The sequence below is a fragment of the Siphateles boraxobius genome, unplaced genomic scaffold (assembly GCF_051911475.1).
Source record: "Siphateles boraxobius isolate OS27281-9 unplaced genomic scaffold, OSU_SipBor_1 6, whole genome shotgun sequence".
NCBI classification, from domain to species: domain Eukaryota; kingdom Metazoa; phylum Chordata; class Actinopteri; order Cypriniformes; family Leuciscidae; genus Siphateles; species Siphateles boraxobius.
Genome location: NW_027509186.1, coordinates 1,731,238 through 1,747,500, shown reverse-complemented (window position 1 = coordinate 1,747,500; position 16,263 = coordinate 1,731,238). Strand labels below are relative to the sequence as shown.

The 16,263-nt window shown below is 43.2% G+C and overlaps 5 non-coding genes across 5 annotated transcripts; all 5 read right to left on the bottom strand.

The window, feature by feature from the left end:
* Nucleotides 1-5,284: 5,284 nt before the first annotated feature.
* On the bottom strand, nucleotides 5,285-5,356 carry trnah-gug (transfer RNA histidin (anticodon GUG)). Its single transcript has one exon. It is a non-coding gene; the product is annotated as a tRNA-His (tRNA).
* A 223-nt stretch (nucleotides 5,357-5,579) lies between these two features.
* On the bottom strand, nucleotides 5,580-5,661 carry trnas-aga (transfer RNA serine (anticodon AGA)). The gene has a single exon. It is a non-coding gene; the product is annotated as a tRNA-Ser (tRNA).
* Nucleotides 5,662-5,783: 122 nt separating this feature from the next.
* Nucleotides 5,784-5,856, bottom strand: trnak-uuu (transfer RNA lysine (anticodon UUU)). The gene has a single exon. It is a non-coding gene; the product is annotated as a tRNA-Lys (tRNA).
* A 650-nt stretch (nucleotides 5,857-6,506) lies between these two features.
* On the bottom strand, nucleotides 6,507-6,578 carry trnah-gug (transfer RNA histidin (anticodon GUG)). The gene has a single exon. It is a non-coding gene; the product is annotated as a tRNA-His (tRNA).
* Nucleotides 6,579-6,801: 223 nt separating this feature from the next.
* Nucleotides 6,802-6,883, bottom strand: trnas-aga (transfer RNA serine (anticodon AGA)). Its single transcript has one exon. It is a non-coding gene; the product is annotated as a tRNA-Ser (tRNA).
* Nucleotides 6,884-16,263: the final 9,380 nt, after the last annotated feature.

Below are 16,263 nucleotides of genomic sequence, written 5' to 3'. Positions count from 1 at the left end.
CTCGGACAAGGCCGGGTCGTGACGCAACCCCACCAAGGCCGTGGCCAACTGGACCACGGCCAGGTACCCCGGCTGGTCATCCGGTCCTCTGTAGTCCTGCAGACACACAAGAAGAGATGGAAAACAATAAGTCAGTTGGATGGAACAGAGCGAGCGCAGTTTTTGGTGATGCGAGATGCACTGCAGTCGCAGACCACAAAGAGGTGGGGTGCTTACCTCAGCAGCCTGCTGAGGCTCTGGCGAGGACCAGCCGGGGGAGTGGGGTGCGGGCTCGTGGGCACCGGTCGGACTGGATGGCTCGGGCGCGGGTGCGTCAGCCGGTCACCCTGACCGCGGGTCCGTCTGAGGAGCTGGGAACTCGCCAGGCAGGGTGAGGTCCTCCACCTCCTGCGGGCCGTCGGCGAGCTCGTCATCCTCGACAAGTTGGGGAACGCCCCCCCCCCGCGTCCGGAATGTCAAGGTCCAAGCTGACGTCCTGCAGCACTCTGCCCGTCTGGGAGTACAGGTACTCGATGCCGATGAGTTCCCCTGAAGTACAACAACACAAATCGCATCAGTCAGTCTGGTACAAATATCATTCAGTGTGGACAGGTGTAAGCGCGGTGGCTTGAGTGTTCTTACCCGTGTACTCCCTGGGCTTGGTGTAATCCTTGACCACATTCGTGCCAAGCACCCTTTGGCTGAGCTGGTCAAGGGAGTGCTGCAGGGGGCCATTGTAGGAGCGGATCAGCGGCCGTCCCTCCTGTGCCACGGACGCCGCCCTGTCGGCGTTCCACCGCGTCAACCCCTCCAGGAGAAATGCCTGGAAGTGCTAGGCATTGGCACTTCCTCCTGAGGAGGAACACAGATCTGTTTAGCAGTTTATTCAGTGCACACAATGTGAATGACAGCGAGTCGATGACAGTGAAAGATTGACATGACAGTGAAGCATGTGAAACATACCTGGAATGAAGCGGTTGAGATGCAGGTGGAACGACTCCAGGGACGTGGAGCCTCGTGCACAACGGTACACCGGCAGACTGATCCCCCCCTTGGTCATCCTGCCGGTCTCAGTGTACAGCTCCACGCCCGGCGGGTCCTGGATGCAATGGAGGTGGCGCCGCTGCTCCGTCCAGATCTTCTGGATGCGGTCTTGGTCCAGCAGGGAAATCCCCATGGTGTCTCGTCCGTTGGCACCGCCGAAGGTTTCCAGGAGGTCACCGATCAGCCGCTCCGTCTCCGCCGCTCCACGCGTGCAGCGACGGCAATGGAGAGCAATATTCTTGCGGCTGACGTGCCTCCACACTCCGGCGTCGGACGAGAAGGTCATCCCCTGCGCCTCAAGCATCCTCTTCTTCGCCTTGAGCAACCGGGCTGCGTCCCCTGGGTCCCACAAGAAGATGCACGAAGACAGCTGCTGCAGGAAGGGTTTATACAGCTGGTGGCTCTCGGTGGTGACACCTGTTATGGAAAAATGCATGTTATATCAAGTTATGGAACCATGATGTCTCTTACTGTGATGCTGTTTGTTTAATTATTGTTTTTGCCACAACGCACCTGACGCGAACCGCCGCATCAGGTGCCAGATGTCCAGCCGGACCACCAGCTTGTCCCACTTCCCGAACATGTCAGCTGTCTTGGATCCCCCGTGGGACGAACAACAGTCCCGGTCGACGTAGAGGAGCTGAGGCGGCTCCACCCCAGCGTCCCGATACTGCCGCATTAACCCCGCAGCCATGGGCAACAGGCCGGCACCCTCGGCGTCCGTGAGCACGGACATGAGCACCTGTCCTTGCTCGTTGCCGACGTTCGTTGCCCACGCTGCGGTCTGGGCAGCAGCACCGGCGAGCTTCCGGGTCACCTGTTTGAAAGAATAAAGCATCTCAGTAAGGCTGCACGCACATAGCTAGAGCGTGATACTCCGCACCACATTTATATACATATATATTTATACATACATAGCACCACATTTACCTTCTTGGTCGAATCCATCTTCAAAACCGTTCCAAAGACGGAGGTGACCCGGGCCTTCACGTCCTCCAGGCGGGAGAGGATGTCGTGGCATGTACACCATTAACAGCCATGCGTACTGGGGCACGGGTGGCGGTTTTGGTGGTGGGGTGCACATGCGCACGACACCTCGCGACGTGAAGGGCTCCATGACGCTGAGGTAGTGTATGGACCGCCGCATCCAGGCCTTTGTGTGTGCCTCACAGAGTTTTTTGTACAGCTGTGTGGCGCTGTTCCCCCGAGGACGCTCACGCAGCTGGATGATTACCCGCCGGTCGCAGGCAAGCCTACAGAGAGGAGCACATCATGTGTTACAGAAGAGCCACACACAGACACACTGTGACAGTGTTCAGACAGGTACTTACTTGTAGGTGAGGATTGCCGGCAAGAGGGCGCCACACACAGACACACTGTGACAGTGTTCAGACAGCTACTTACTTGTAGGTGAGGATTGCCGGGAAGAGGGCGCCACAAACAGACATACTGTGACAGTGTTCAGACAGCTACTTACTTGTAGGTGAGGATTGCCGGGAAGAGGGCGCGATGCCCCTCTCCCAGCTGACCCACGACCTCCTGCGACCAGGCAGCTACCTTCCTCTTACACCGACGGCACTCCAGGTACTCGGTGGCCATCAAGTACCAGCCGTCGATGTCCAGGACCCTCCGGATGGTCCTGTAGAGCCCACACTTGGTGAGGGCCCTATTACAGCATGTCGGCCGGACGCCCCACAGACGCAGGGGCGTCCAGAGGAACAGCCGACACGTGAAGTAGGGGTACGAGCTGCTGATTGGCCCAAAACCGAAAACGCTCGACAAACGCTCGACAATCCGAGCTGCTGATTGGCCGGCATCCAGAGAACATTGCTGGGCACAGAGCGAAAGAATGACATGCAAATACGTGAAGCGCTCCATATTTTTGCAGCTGTGATCAAAGCCTGCTTCACTGGACTTGATTCATCCCCTCCTGCCACTCTTTGTTTTCATTCTTGTTCTCTTGTGTCAAGAACTGGTGCATCTCCAATGTCTATAGCGCACTATCAGTTTTCCTGCCAACTCTTTTTTTTAATGCTTGTACTCTGGGGCCATCGACGAGTGTGTCCACTCCCTTTCTTCAGCAGATGCCGTTGAGGAACAGGGTTTGAACACAAAGGCAATATCTCCAACCATATACACGCACCATATTCTCTCTGAAGCAAGATTCTTCCGAAATAAATAGGAGCGTTTCGTTTTCAGTCTATTCTCTAAGGGTTCGAACCTGAGAGCTTGTGCTTTCAAAGAAGGTCCCAGTTTCAATTCACTCGAACATCCAGAGCACATCAAGGGCACGCGCCGTGCACAAAAAGACAAGTCTGAAGGAAGGGGTGAGGAGAGGTGGTGACATGGAGCTCAATTTCAATGGCACCCAGAAAATCTTGCCGTGACCCGGATTCGAACCAGGGTTGCTGCGGCCACAAGGCAGAGTACTAACCACTATACGATCACGGCGAGCTTTCGGTCTACCCGACGTGTCCCTGAATACAAAGGGGCCTTGTCAACTTTAGCTTGCAGACAAAACTGTTTCTTACCAACATAACTCAGGGGTAATCCTGTAACAGTGACTCTGGAGAAGAAGTCACTGAAAGAAAAGGATTCTGTTTTTCCTTTTATAAAGTTTAAGCTAGGCCTCCAGAAGGTTACAAACTAAAGCAGGCGCATGCTGTCAACGTAGTCGGTAGGATTCGAACCTGCACGGGGAGACCCCAATGGATTTCTAGTATATCGCCTTAACCACTCGGCCACGACTAAAAGCTGGCTGAAAGGGGCATGTCGTTTGTGGATTGGTGCCTTACAGCGTCGCTGCCGGAGGCCAGTGTAGATCAGCAAGAACTCAACAACAAAACGTACCGCTCCACAGAAAGACGCTCGTTCGCCCGAACAGGGACTTGAACCCTGGACCCTCAGATTAAAAGTCTGATGCTCTACGGACTGAGCTACCCGGGCTCTTGCTTAAGAAGCGTGCATGCTGCGTGGGAACTTGAGTTCTTGCTGTAGATCAGCAAGAACTCAAATATAAGGTAGCATGTACAATAAATGACAAGAATCTGGAAAACAACTAATGCAATATCTCTGGTTTACCATGGAATCATGCGTAGATTTGCTACCAAGCTTGGAGGCTTGCAAATATTATTGTTAACAGCAAATGTTTGCTAACTTAATGCAAAATAATATTGCTGATATCTACATTTAGATTTTGGTTAAACCTTATGGTACCAATCCCATGCATGACATATCTCAATTTTATTAAAGTAAAATAACAACTGGAAAATATAAGGTAGCATGCACAATAAATGACTAGAAGCTGGAAAACATGACTTATGCAATAAGGCTGGTTTATCATGGAAACAAATAGATTTTGTTTTACCATTCATGTATGTTCATGTTAGCTGTGCTATCAGACATACAAGCTATAGTTACATCTGCTGGGTGACATGGAAGCTGTATTTAGGGTCACATCTCTCTCTCTCTTTAAAGATCTGTGCTATATAATATGTATGATCAAGTGGCAAACAGCAACGAGGCTTTTGTTGACCACTTGGACAAAATCTGTTTCTGTTTTGTTTTTTTTTTCACTGACATAATTTATGTCATCATTGTTGTCATTGTCACAAGTACAGGGATTTGCAAAGAAAAAAAGAACATTTTCTGGGATAAGGAAGATTTGATGGATGATCATTTTGATACAAATGACAGCTACACACAATATGATTATTATAATTATATATATATATATATATATATATATATATATATATATATATATATATATATATATATATATATATATGTGTGTGTGTATGTATGTGTATATGTGTATGTTTGTAACTGTTTATTCTGTAACTTTTTATTATTTGTTAACATTGTTAATATATATATATATATATATATATATATATATGTGTTATGTGTGTGTGTATTGGGGGCGCCAAAATTGTTGCTGCATACCCCTCTAACACTGGGTAGTTGCGCCCCTGTTTGTAGCAAATAGCAAGCCCGCGGCACTCTAGGTAACAGCCAGCGAGTGTACTGACACCTAGCGATTAGAAAATATACACGCACCATAATCTCTCTGAAGCAAGATTCTTCCGAAATAAATAGGAGCGTTTCGTTTTCAATCTTTTCTCTAAGGGTTCGAACCTGAGAGCTTGTGCTTTCAAAGAAGGTCCCAGTTTCAATTCACTCGAACATCCAGAGCACGCGCCGTGCACAAAAAGAGAAGTCTGAAGGACGGGGTGAGGAGAGGTGGTGACATGGAGCTTGCCGTGACCCGGATTCGAACCGGGGTTGCTGCGGCCACAACGCAGAGTACTAACCACTATACGATCACGGCGAGCAACAGGTCTACCCGACGGGTCCCTGAATACAAAGGGGCCTTGTCATCTTTAGCTTGCAGAGAAAACTGTTTCTTACCAACATAACTCTTTTCAAGGGTAATCCTGTAACAGTGACTCTGGAGAAGAAGTCACTGAAAGAAAAGGATTCTTTTTTTCCTTTTATAAAGTTTAAGCTAGGCCTCCAGAAGGTTATACACTAAAGCAGGCTCATGCTGTCAACGTAGTCGGCAGGATTCGAACCTGCGCGGGGAGACCCCAATGGATTTCTACTCCATCGCCTTAACCACTCGGCCACGACTACAAGCTGGCTGAAAGGGGCACGTCGTTTGTGGATTGGTGCCTTGCAGCGTCGCTGCCCGAGGCCAGTGTAGATCAGCAAGAACTCAACAACAAAACGTACAGCTCCACAAAAAGACGCTCGTTCGCCCGAACAGGGACTTGAACCCTGGACCCTCAGATTAAAAGTCTGATGCTCTACCGACTGAGCTATCCGGGCTCTTGCTCGAGAAGTGTGCGTGCTGCGTCGCAACGCACAGCAAAATGAATCGTATTGGCGCAGAAAAAAGAGTGTCCTCCAATGCATTGCGTTTCCTTCTTCGAAGATTCAGAATGGCCGTCAAAACGTCTGCTATGTCAAAATATATTTGCAAATTAGTGGGAATGCAGCCTATTAGACTGATGATAATAGTAATTAAAGGAAAATAATGCTAGGAAAAAGAACAAAAACTCAGTGCTACTTGTCTGGAAAGCCTCTTCACAAGCTTCAATGCTGTTGACTTGCCGCGCTCCTATCGTTATTGTAAACTTGTGTCAAAGGCGCAGTTGTTCGTAGCAAATAGCAAGCCCGCGGCACTCTAGGTAACAGCCAGCGAGTGTACTGACACCTAGCGATTAGAAAATATACACGCACCATATTCTCTCTGAAGCAAGATTCTTCCCACATAAATAGGAGCATTTCGTTTTCAGTCTTTTCTCTAAGGGTTCGAACCTGTGAGCTTGTGCTTTCAAAGAAGATCCCAGTTTCAATTCACTCGAACATCCAGAGCACATCAAGGGCACGCGCCGTGCACAAAAAGAGTAGTCTGAAGGACGGGGTGAGGACAGGTGGCGACATGGAGCTCAATTTCAATGGCACCCAGAAAATCTTGCCGTGACCCGGATTCGAACCGGGTTTGCTGCGGCCACAACGCAGAGTACTAACCACTATACTATCACGGCGAGCTACCAGTCTACCTGACGTGTCCTTGAATACAAAGGGGCCTTGTCATCTATAGCTTGCAGACAAAACTGTTTCTTACCAACATAACTCTTTTCAAGGGAAATCCTGTAACAGTGACTCTGGAGAAGAAGTCACTGAAAGAAAAGGATTCTTTTTTTCCTTTTATAAAGTTTAAGCTAGGCCTCCAGAAGGTTACACACTAAAGCAGGCTCATGCTGTCAAGGTAGTCGGCAGGATTCGAACCTGCGCAGGGAGACCCCAATGGATTTCTAGTCCATCGCCTTAACCACTCGGCCACGACTACAAGTTGGCTGAAAGGGGCACGTCGTTTGTGGATTGGTGCCTTGCAGCGTCGCTGCCCGAGGCCAGTGTAGATCAGCAAGAACTCAACAACAAAACGTACCGCTCCACAAAAAGAGGCTCGTTCACCCGAACAGGGACTTGAACACTGGACCCTCAGATTAAAAGTCTGATGCTCTACCGACTGAGCTATCCGGGCTCTTGCTCGAGAAGCGTGCGTGCTGCGTCGGAACGCACAGCAAAATGAATCGTATTGGCGCAGAAAAAAGAGTGTCCTCCAATGCTTTGCGTTTCCTTCTTCGAAGATTCAGAATGGCCGTCAAAACGTCTGCTATGTCAAAATATATTTGCTAATTAGTGGGAATGCAGCCTAGTAGACTGATGATAATAGTAATTAAAGGAAAATAATGCTAGGAAAAAGAACAAATACTCACTGCTACTTGTCTGGAAAGCCTCTTCACAAGCTTCAATGCTGTTGACTTGCCGCGCTCCTATCGTTATTGTAAACTTGTGTCAAAGGCGCAGTTGTTTGTAGCCAGTGGCGCAAAAAGTGGGTATGCGCCATATGCGGCGCATAGGGGCGCCGCATCATGAGGGCGCCAAAGCGATGGTTAAATTTTTTTTTATTTTTTATAAGTTATATACATTTATATAAAATTTATACAAGTTAAATATAAAAAAAGTTATATAAATTTTAGAGGACTAAGAGGCTAGAGTAGGCGTCGGTGCCCTCATAATATTCCATCATTGAATTTATTTTGACATAGAAGGGTATCGCGAGCGGGCGGGGGCGCGCGCGTGAGCGCTGAGGAGCAGCACAGGAGTGCGTTATCGTTGAAACTCGAAAAAGATGAATGAAGCAAAAAAGCGGTCGGGGGTTAAAAATAGAAAAAGAAGGAGGTTAAAGGAGATGGCATGTCAAGGGATGCGACAGCAGCTAAATAAGTGGATGGTGAAATGCAACAGGTATGTGATGTTTGTGCTTGGAGGAGGCTTGCAAATATTCATGTTAACAGACTAACGTTTGCTAACTCTGGGAATGTAGCAGCCAGAGCTAGCTAGTTTAGAATATGCAAAACCGAGGTTGATGAGCTGAAAACTAAAAAATATAAGGTAGAGTTGGGGAAATTTTAATATTCATTGATCCCAAACAGGTATCATAAGAGAAAGAACCTATTCAATGTATAAAAGTATATGTGTGTACGTGCTTGTGCGTGACGTTTCAGGAACATATGGGACAGGACCTCTGACCTTAGGGACGGTCAGATTTGGCCAGTTTATTTCAGTACCAGTTTGTGTCTTTAAGTAGCAGTAAGGACCTTATCTGAGTGGGTGAAAGGTACAGCGGGTGAGGAGGAACCTTGAAAACAGTATAAAGGCTGTCTCATATCTTCCTGTTGTGTGTCACTCTCTTGCACAGCGTAACTTCTGTGTACTAGACTGAACCTATTCTTGCAAGAATAAATACTTTTCTTTTTATTAATTTGACTCTGAGTGTCTCTTACGCAGTGATGATGTTTAACAGAATTTTTGCCACAACAATTTTGGTGTCAGAGTGGGATTCCTTGGAAGTGCCTTCTGGACCTGAGAGCGGACGGTGTTTGGCCACCTGGACTGAGCAGTTTCAGCTCTACCTCGTAAGCTTGAGAGAGAGGGGCCGACCGCTATCGGGTCCGGGAGGGGCTCCACTGGAATCAAAAGAAAGCGAACCCGTGGCAACCAACATATCTCTGGTAAGAGACGTCTAAAATATTTTCTTTTGGGGAAAAGTATTTTGTTTCGGGTATGAAATGTGAGTGAACCATATTGGCTGAGGGCTGTTTCTGTGGTACGTAATCTGAGATTAATTGAGATCTATATATAGATCAAGAGGTTTCAAACAGATACGAGAGGAAATTATCTGAGATTAATTGAGGTCTGTAACAGATCAAGAGATTTCAAACAGATAGGTAACCTGAAAATGAGTTGTTCCGCCACGGAGCAAATTGTTTTTAGGTACTGAGGCTAATTAGGGGGAACCAGAACAGTTTTTGGTAAACCTTAATTAGGAGGGCACTAATAGTGCAACCCGACCGATTTGGGTTAAAAGAAAAAATCGGGTCTGTTGGGGACGCCTAACAGATCAAGAAAACGCGCGTTGAAGAGAAATCCACAGAGAACAGAGAAGCAGCCAATATGGGGAAGTCTCAAGGTAAGCATGCAAATTTTGATACACCGGTTTTTCTATCAAATGAGAAAATTATGGGGGAAAATTTATGTTTTAGATATTGAAAAAACTGAGAAAATACCATGATTTCCCCAGGGAGGGAACACTGAGCACAACTAGACTGAAAGTAGTGCGAGAATCAGTTGAACAGGGCAGTGAGAAACAAAAAAGGTAGTTATGGCTGTGTTCAACATGTGTAAGCAATGTGGACAAACAATGGATTGTTGTCTTAAAGGGGCAGCTAAAAAGGAACTGTCGAGAGAAATAAAGTTTTTACTTCTTCATCCAGTAAATGGATGCATGACATTAGATGTCTAGAGAACTTAAATTTATATGATAAGGATTGAAGTTGCAAGCAGCAATAAGGCTGTCTGTGTGAAATAGGGGATTGTTATCAAAACAAGGGAAAGATTGGAAATTCAAGTGTCACTATGACGGGTGAGAGACTTGATGGAAGAAGGAAGTGAAAAAAAAACAAAAAAAAAAACAAGAAGGTTGGTGTGTGAGATATGTTTGTGTGGGGATTGTGCAAACAATCATGTACTGGTTAGATAATGAAGGAACTGGCATGTAGAGAAAAGAAAGAATTAGCATGTAGAACAGAGGATGCAGAAGGAACTGGCATGTAGGGAAAGATGGAAGAAATATAGTAGAAAACTATATGTGATGAAAATAAAATGTCTGACAGAATTTATGGAAGTCAAATTAACTGTTTAAATGGTATGAAAAATGAGTTTCAGAATAAAAATAAGGCATTGAGTATGATTAACGGGGATTAATGTGATATAAAGATAAGGAATGTTTCATTAAGCAAAATGGGGAAAAGTTCTATATTTTAATGGTAAAATAATGATTGAAATTAGGTTTAGTTTTAGTTTGATAACCATTGTGTTTTGAACCTAGGGTCCAGCTATGCTGGGGGTACAGAAACAGGGTTTGCTTATTCACCTCGGTTTCCGGATGTTATATAAAAGTACTTGTTCTGTAATTAGGGTTGTTGATGATAATACCAAATTAGTAAAATGTAAAGACAACTTTGACAAAAAATTCTGGAAATCAATAATGTATAATGGTGGATATTTGTTGATATTAAGTCATTGAAGCAAAAGATATTGTCTGTTTTATAAATGAAATTATGGGTCAGGATAATTTCCTTGGACAAGTATGACTAAAGTTAAACGAAAACTTTGTGAAAACAACTTAGAATATTTTGAGCATTTCGATGCAGCTTATTAAAATTAATGTGCGGCCAATGATAATGATGAAGATTATGATTTGGCTATTGTGATTAAATCCGCCACTGGTGGACTGTAAAAGTATACAGAGAACTGCTTAATCAGTGGCTCTGTTTACATTCCTGAATGGGACACACACTGCTTCAAGGGTGTGCAGTAAGTTGGAGCCGTTTGCAAGCTCACAGTGATCAAACTATAGTCAAGGACAGGTGTCTGATGCTGTAGTTGAGGCTGACACATGAACCCACTAGATGACAGAGAGTGTTTTAATTGTGGTCAGCAGGACAATTTAACACGTAACTGTAAATGCCCACCGAGAAGGTGTAAAAAAACAAAGTGTAATATAGTGACACATTTCTGGTAATAATGTGGGTTTGAAAGTAGATCAGTGTTTATATAACGATATTAAAGTTTTCGTCTGAGAAAGAGTAAGAGATAAAAACAAGGTCAAGAGATTGAAGTATTAAAGTGAATCCTTTTAAAGAAAATATCTATAATAGTAATTTTTAAAAGTGAATTGATGAATACAGGTTGATGTAAAATTAATGACTCCAACAAATGTGAGTAGCAAAATATATCAAAGTAACTAACAGGATGATTGTGTTGTAATTAAACATTTAAAAAAGGATTTTAGAGTATATAGAGAGACTAATCTCACAGATGATTTACAATAACTGCAAAAGTATCACAAGCAGAGAGTGCTTGCCTCGTCAAAAAGTAAATCCTAATTGAGATTGAGAAATGTGAAACGTTATTGAGAACTAGAATAATTATTTTTATGTAAGAACAAATAAGCAGAAGTAGTAGGCTACCGAATTAACAGTTGCTAAATGTAAAATGTGTTGAAAGGCATCTGATTAAACAAACAGCTTGAAAAGTTGACCATGAAAGAGCTAGAAGCTGATGTTTTGCTTCCAAAAGATAAGTCTGCTATTGGCTGTAATGAAACAGTTCGCTTATCTAAATCTGATGTGTGCTGTGGCTGAAAGTGCCAGTGCGACAGAGACTCAATCTGAGTGGAAATTTGTAATGTCTAAATTCCCTGACGTGGGCAAAAGACAACTGTAAAACTATGTTTATTTGAAAACACATGTAATTTCTGGCAAAGATGCCTTAAGCTGGGCTAGAGTTAAAATATGGTAGATAAAGTCTGATGTTAAAAGTTTTATGAAAATGCAGTGTACCAGTCCTGAATGCCTCAGAGTCTCTCTCTGATTCAATGTCAGCTAAAAGCTGTTATCTGAGCCTGTGTCATAAGTAAAGCACAGTGTTTAAGTTGAAAATCATAGACATGTAGAGGTTAAAAGAAATCATTGCCGTTCAGAGGGCAATTTGTATTTGTAAATGGATTTAAGTAAAACTGAATGACTTTAAAGAAGTCTTTAAAATAATAATGCAGACCTTAAACGATAGAGGTGACATTTTGATTAGCGTATTTTAGGACCAGTAACAACTTTGTCTCATTTAGTCTCCACCATTCAGGACCGATGGCTCCGGCTACAGATGAAGTACACTGAATGTACGGTTGTGATCTAAATTCACTGAGTATAGTCTAAGTAGCTAGGTTGCTGCTTTTAAGATAGTTAATGGATTTAAGTGATTAAATACTGTTGTTATTAACCTGTCTCCCTGTGAACACTATTAGGCAATCGGAATGGCTCTGGTGACTCTTGAACGTGCCTTTCCTAAGCTCCAGAAAACAGCTGAGTTCTGTTGAAGAAAACTGATTGTATTGGGAAAGAGCGGTCACCAGTGTGTACGAGTGGCTACTCAATGACGGGATGATCTTCCTGGCCAGGGGACAGCCCAACGCAGGGGGTCACGAAACAGGTGTTATTTGTGAGAAAGGTATGAGAGTTGAGCGCTGATTACTGGAGGCCACCGGGGTCAGCAGAGCATTGAGAGGTGAGATGGGCTGTGAGGTTAAAATTAACTTTACGGCAGTCTGACCCAGAAATGTGAGTTCCTCTATACCACTCACCAGAAACCGCATTGATTGTATGGCTTGTTTTTCATTGTGACAAGTGTCTGCAACTATGCCAGGGGACGACACCCTGAAGAGAAGAAAATTAAAGATAAATGATTAGCGGGAGTGGACTTTCAAAAGCCAGCTGATTCCATGAGGTGATTGCCATTATTTGCTGCGGAGACAGTAACAAAACTTAATTATATGAGGGACATGATGTTGGTTGCCATATGGGCAAGTAAAATGTATAGAAGAGTTAATTTTGAGCTAATATGTTTATAACATAGTTTTAACTCCTGAAGGTCGTTAGGCATGGTGGTGGCTAAAGATGAAGACAGGCTTTTGTAGATTTGAGAAAAGTCTGGATAATAAAGCTGAATGGTAAAAGGTTAATGTAATACATTTAATATTACATTTTGTCTAAATTACAGTCTTAGGAGGCTGTTGAAAAGATTATTTGTTTATAGTGAGAGAGGCTGCTTGAGTGGAGGAAGGGATGGTAACTGTGTCTGTCTTTTTGTTATCGGCCTGCTAAAGAACAAAATAGTGATAATGAACCAAAACAACCCAGCTGACTTTTCTAAGAAATTGATCATGAACAGACATGCTTTGTAACTGGTTAAGAGACCATGTAAAATTAGGTAAAAGCTACAGTAAAATGTGAAGTTTAAAATCTTACTTAAAATTTAAATCTTTTTAGAGATGATATAATGAAAAGCGAACATTAAAAATGAACAGTTAAAATATGTGTCTAATATGAGTGTGTGTGATGGTGACTGCACTCTATGTCTTGTATGTGTTAGTTTGGGGTACGAATACTGTGTCTGAATAGTGTGTATATTGTGTCATTAACCTCTGGAAAGAGGGTTTTATCATTACAGATGGGTTAAGGCAAATGACAAGTTTTAAGGAAGCTAATAGTTTTGAGTCAATCTGATGACAAGATGATGCAGAAAATGGGACGAGCTTTAAATGGATTAGTTATCCAGCTCTGTCTGCTACTGGTAATTATGAATCAATCTATGGATTAAAAGCATTTATGTAAATTGGATTTGTGAAGTTGTAGAGAGATGTCCATCATGGGTTGAGATAAACTAAAATGTTATAGATTTGCAGGCAATAACAAAGTGACATATTGGCTAAGTCAATATCAAATTATCCAGAGAGTCCTACACATTTATGAATATTGTGAACAAAAGGGGGAAAATGTTGTTTGACTGACATTGACCAAGTCTGTACAGCACGACCTGACCTGACAGAAACAATTGAAACAGAATTTTCAGAAACAATGTTTGTAGATGACGGGATTAAGAGACCAAACAACAGGCCTGAAAAGCAGGATACACTGTAAGACTGAGGGCCGTTGCCCTCCAAATTCTCTGATAAGAAGATGTGTTTGTGGCTTTAAGTCATATTTTTGTTTCAGAGGCAGAGAAAGATGTCTGGAGGAATTTTGGCTTTGGGACAACGTTTGGGTTAGTGTTGATGGCAAACTTTATCCAAACACCATTATGTTAGATTGATGCACGAGATGATTCATGCATCAAAAGGGGGGATGGTAACAATTTTGATAACAATTGACAAAATTTGGTTTATTAAGGGACGGTATATGTTGGGAGGACAAGGGGCTTAATAGGGTAAAAGCCTGGCAAGAAGCCATTCTTCTCCCTAACAAAATTGCTGTCTGTAAGTGTGCCGCACACGCTGATAACAAAATTGCAGGACTGTTTCAACAGGAGACGCCAGGGCAGATGCAGCAGCGAAGGCCGTGGCAGCACAGCAGACAAAAGAAACTACGTGTACTTTACTATCTGAAAATAACCTCGACATTTGTTTTTCTTTACAGAGCATGCAGACTTTTGATGCAGGGCAGAATGTGCCCAATAAAATAATGGTTATGGATGAATTTGACTAACTATACTGGCCTAGATTGTTATTGTGGCAGAAAGAAACAAGGCCACACCTGCGCAGCGCATAACTTAAGATTTTCCTTTTGCAGAATGTCAGGAAGGATTGCAGAAAACAGAACTAATTCTGTTCCAAATGTATAAATATTGTGTTGTGGACATGAGCAAAGTGGGTTGAGTGTTTTTCAGGGTAAAAGGACCCCGAGTGCTATTAAGTGAGCAAGAAATTATCCGGAGATAATGTTTCAGGTTGTTGATTCCACAGATCACACCAAAGGGGACGAGTGGCAAGACAAGCGGTCACTAACAAAACTTAAGGTCTCCATTCACAGGTGAAAGCAGGCAAGAAATGGTTCACTCCAGTAGGGGTACATCGTGATCTAAGGGGCAAATCTGGTAATGATCAGAAAACGGTTGGAGAGTGGGACACCTGGGTCCAAGCCTCTCACCTTAGACTACACAGACAGGCCTCAACAATCAAATATGAGGACAACGTGAGGGGTCAAAGGCTCGTGCTAGTAACAGCCTCCCTCACCGGCGAGGGAAAGACTACGGCAACGACTCGCAAAGAGTCACCCTGGTGAAGACGGAATGTCCATGGGGCAAACGAGATGAACAACACACCCGGAGGAAGATGCACGAACTAATGGTTTGAGTTTAGCAAAAGAATCTGTTTTTGTGATGATTTTGATGATTTTATTTGATTGAATCAAAATAGGGCTTAGATCAAATGATTTGATTGGTTAAGGATTCATTAGAAAATATTTCAGGTAAATTATAGGGATTATTATTGAAGAAACTTGATTAGGCTTTCCATTAAGGGTAAGAAAGGCCAATCATGGGAGAATATGTATGGTAATAAGCTAAAAGATGGTCCGTAATGGAAATATTAGAGTTAATTTTGAACAACTACATTGGTTAAAAGAATGGATAAAAAATATAAAACCTTTTCAGGATAGATTTTATTAAATATGGTGTTAAAAGTTAAGAAAATATGGTTAGGAAAATGGAGGCGATGTATGGAAATGGGCGTGGACTGATGGTAAATGGATACGATTGGTTAATCTTTGGGGGGTTGGGGGTACTGTACTACCAATTTCAGCGACAGGATTATCAATATTGTTATGTTTACCATGCATTATAATGTGTCTCCAGCTCAGTACAGAGACTGGTTAAAGCTGGGAGTCTGTTCAATTGGATGAACAAAATATGATGATGCAAGTAGTGGGAGCTACTGTGACATGTGTTAAATTGTATGGTTTCCTTTTCTTTTTCTTTCTTTCTATGAATGTTTTTGATATGAACAGAAGGTTAAAAGCTGTGGTTATCCGCTATGTGATGACGTACAAGGAGAGGGGTCGAAATGAGGGATTTTATTCTACTTTTATTTCTTTGTATTTCTTAGCCTGTTGAAATGCCATGTGGGTTTCAAGATTTGTAATGGTAACCAGAGATGAAGAGTATAAGTGATGATATGACTTAAAATTTGTTCTATTATTTTTATTATTATGATTGGGTAATCTGAATGATAAAAAGGGGGGAATTGTTGTGGAAATTTTAATATTCATTGATCCCAAACAGGTATCATAAGAGAAAGAACCTATTCAATGTATAAAAGTATATGTGTGTACGTGCTTGTGCGTGACGTTTCAGGAACATATGGGACAGGACCTCTGACCTTAGGGACGGTCAGATTTGGCCAGTTTATTTCAGTACCAGTTTGTGTCTTTAAGTAGCAGTAAGGACCTTATCTGAGTGGGTGAAAGGTACAGCGGGTGAGGAGGAACCTTGAAAACAGTATAAAGGCTGTCTCATATCTTCCTGTTGTGTGTCACTCTCTTGCACAGCGTAACTTCTGTGTACTAGACTGAACCTATTCTTGCAAGAATAAATACTTTTCTTTTTATTAATTTGACTCTGAGTGTCTCTTACGCAGTGATGATGTTTAACAGAATTTTTGCCACAACAGTAGCATGTACAATAAATGACAAGAATCTGGAAAACAACTAATGCAATATCTCTGGTTTACCATGGAATCATGCGTAGATTTGCTACCAAGCTTGGAGGCTT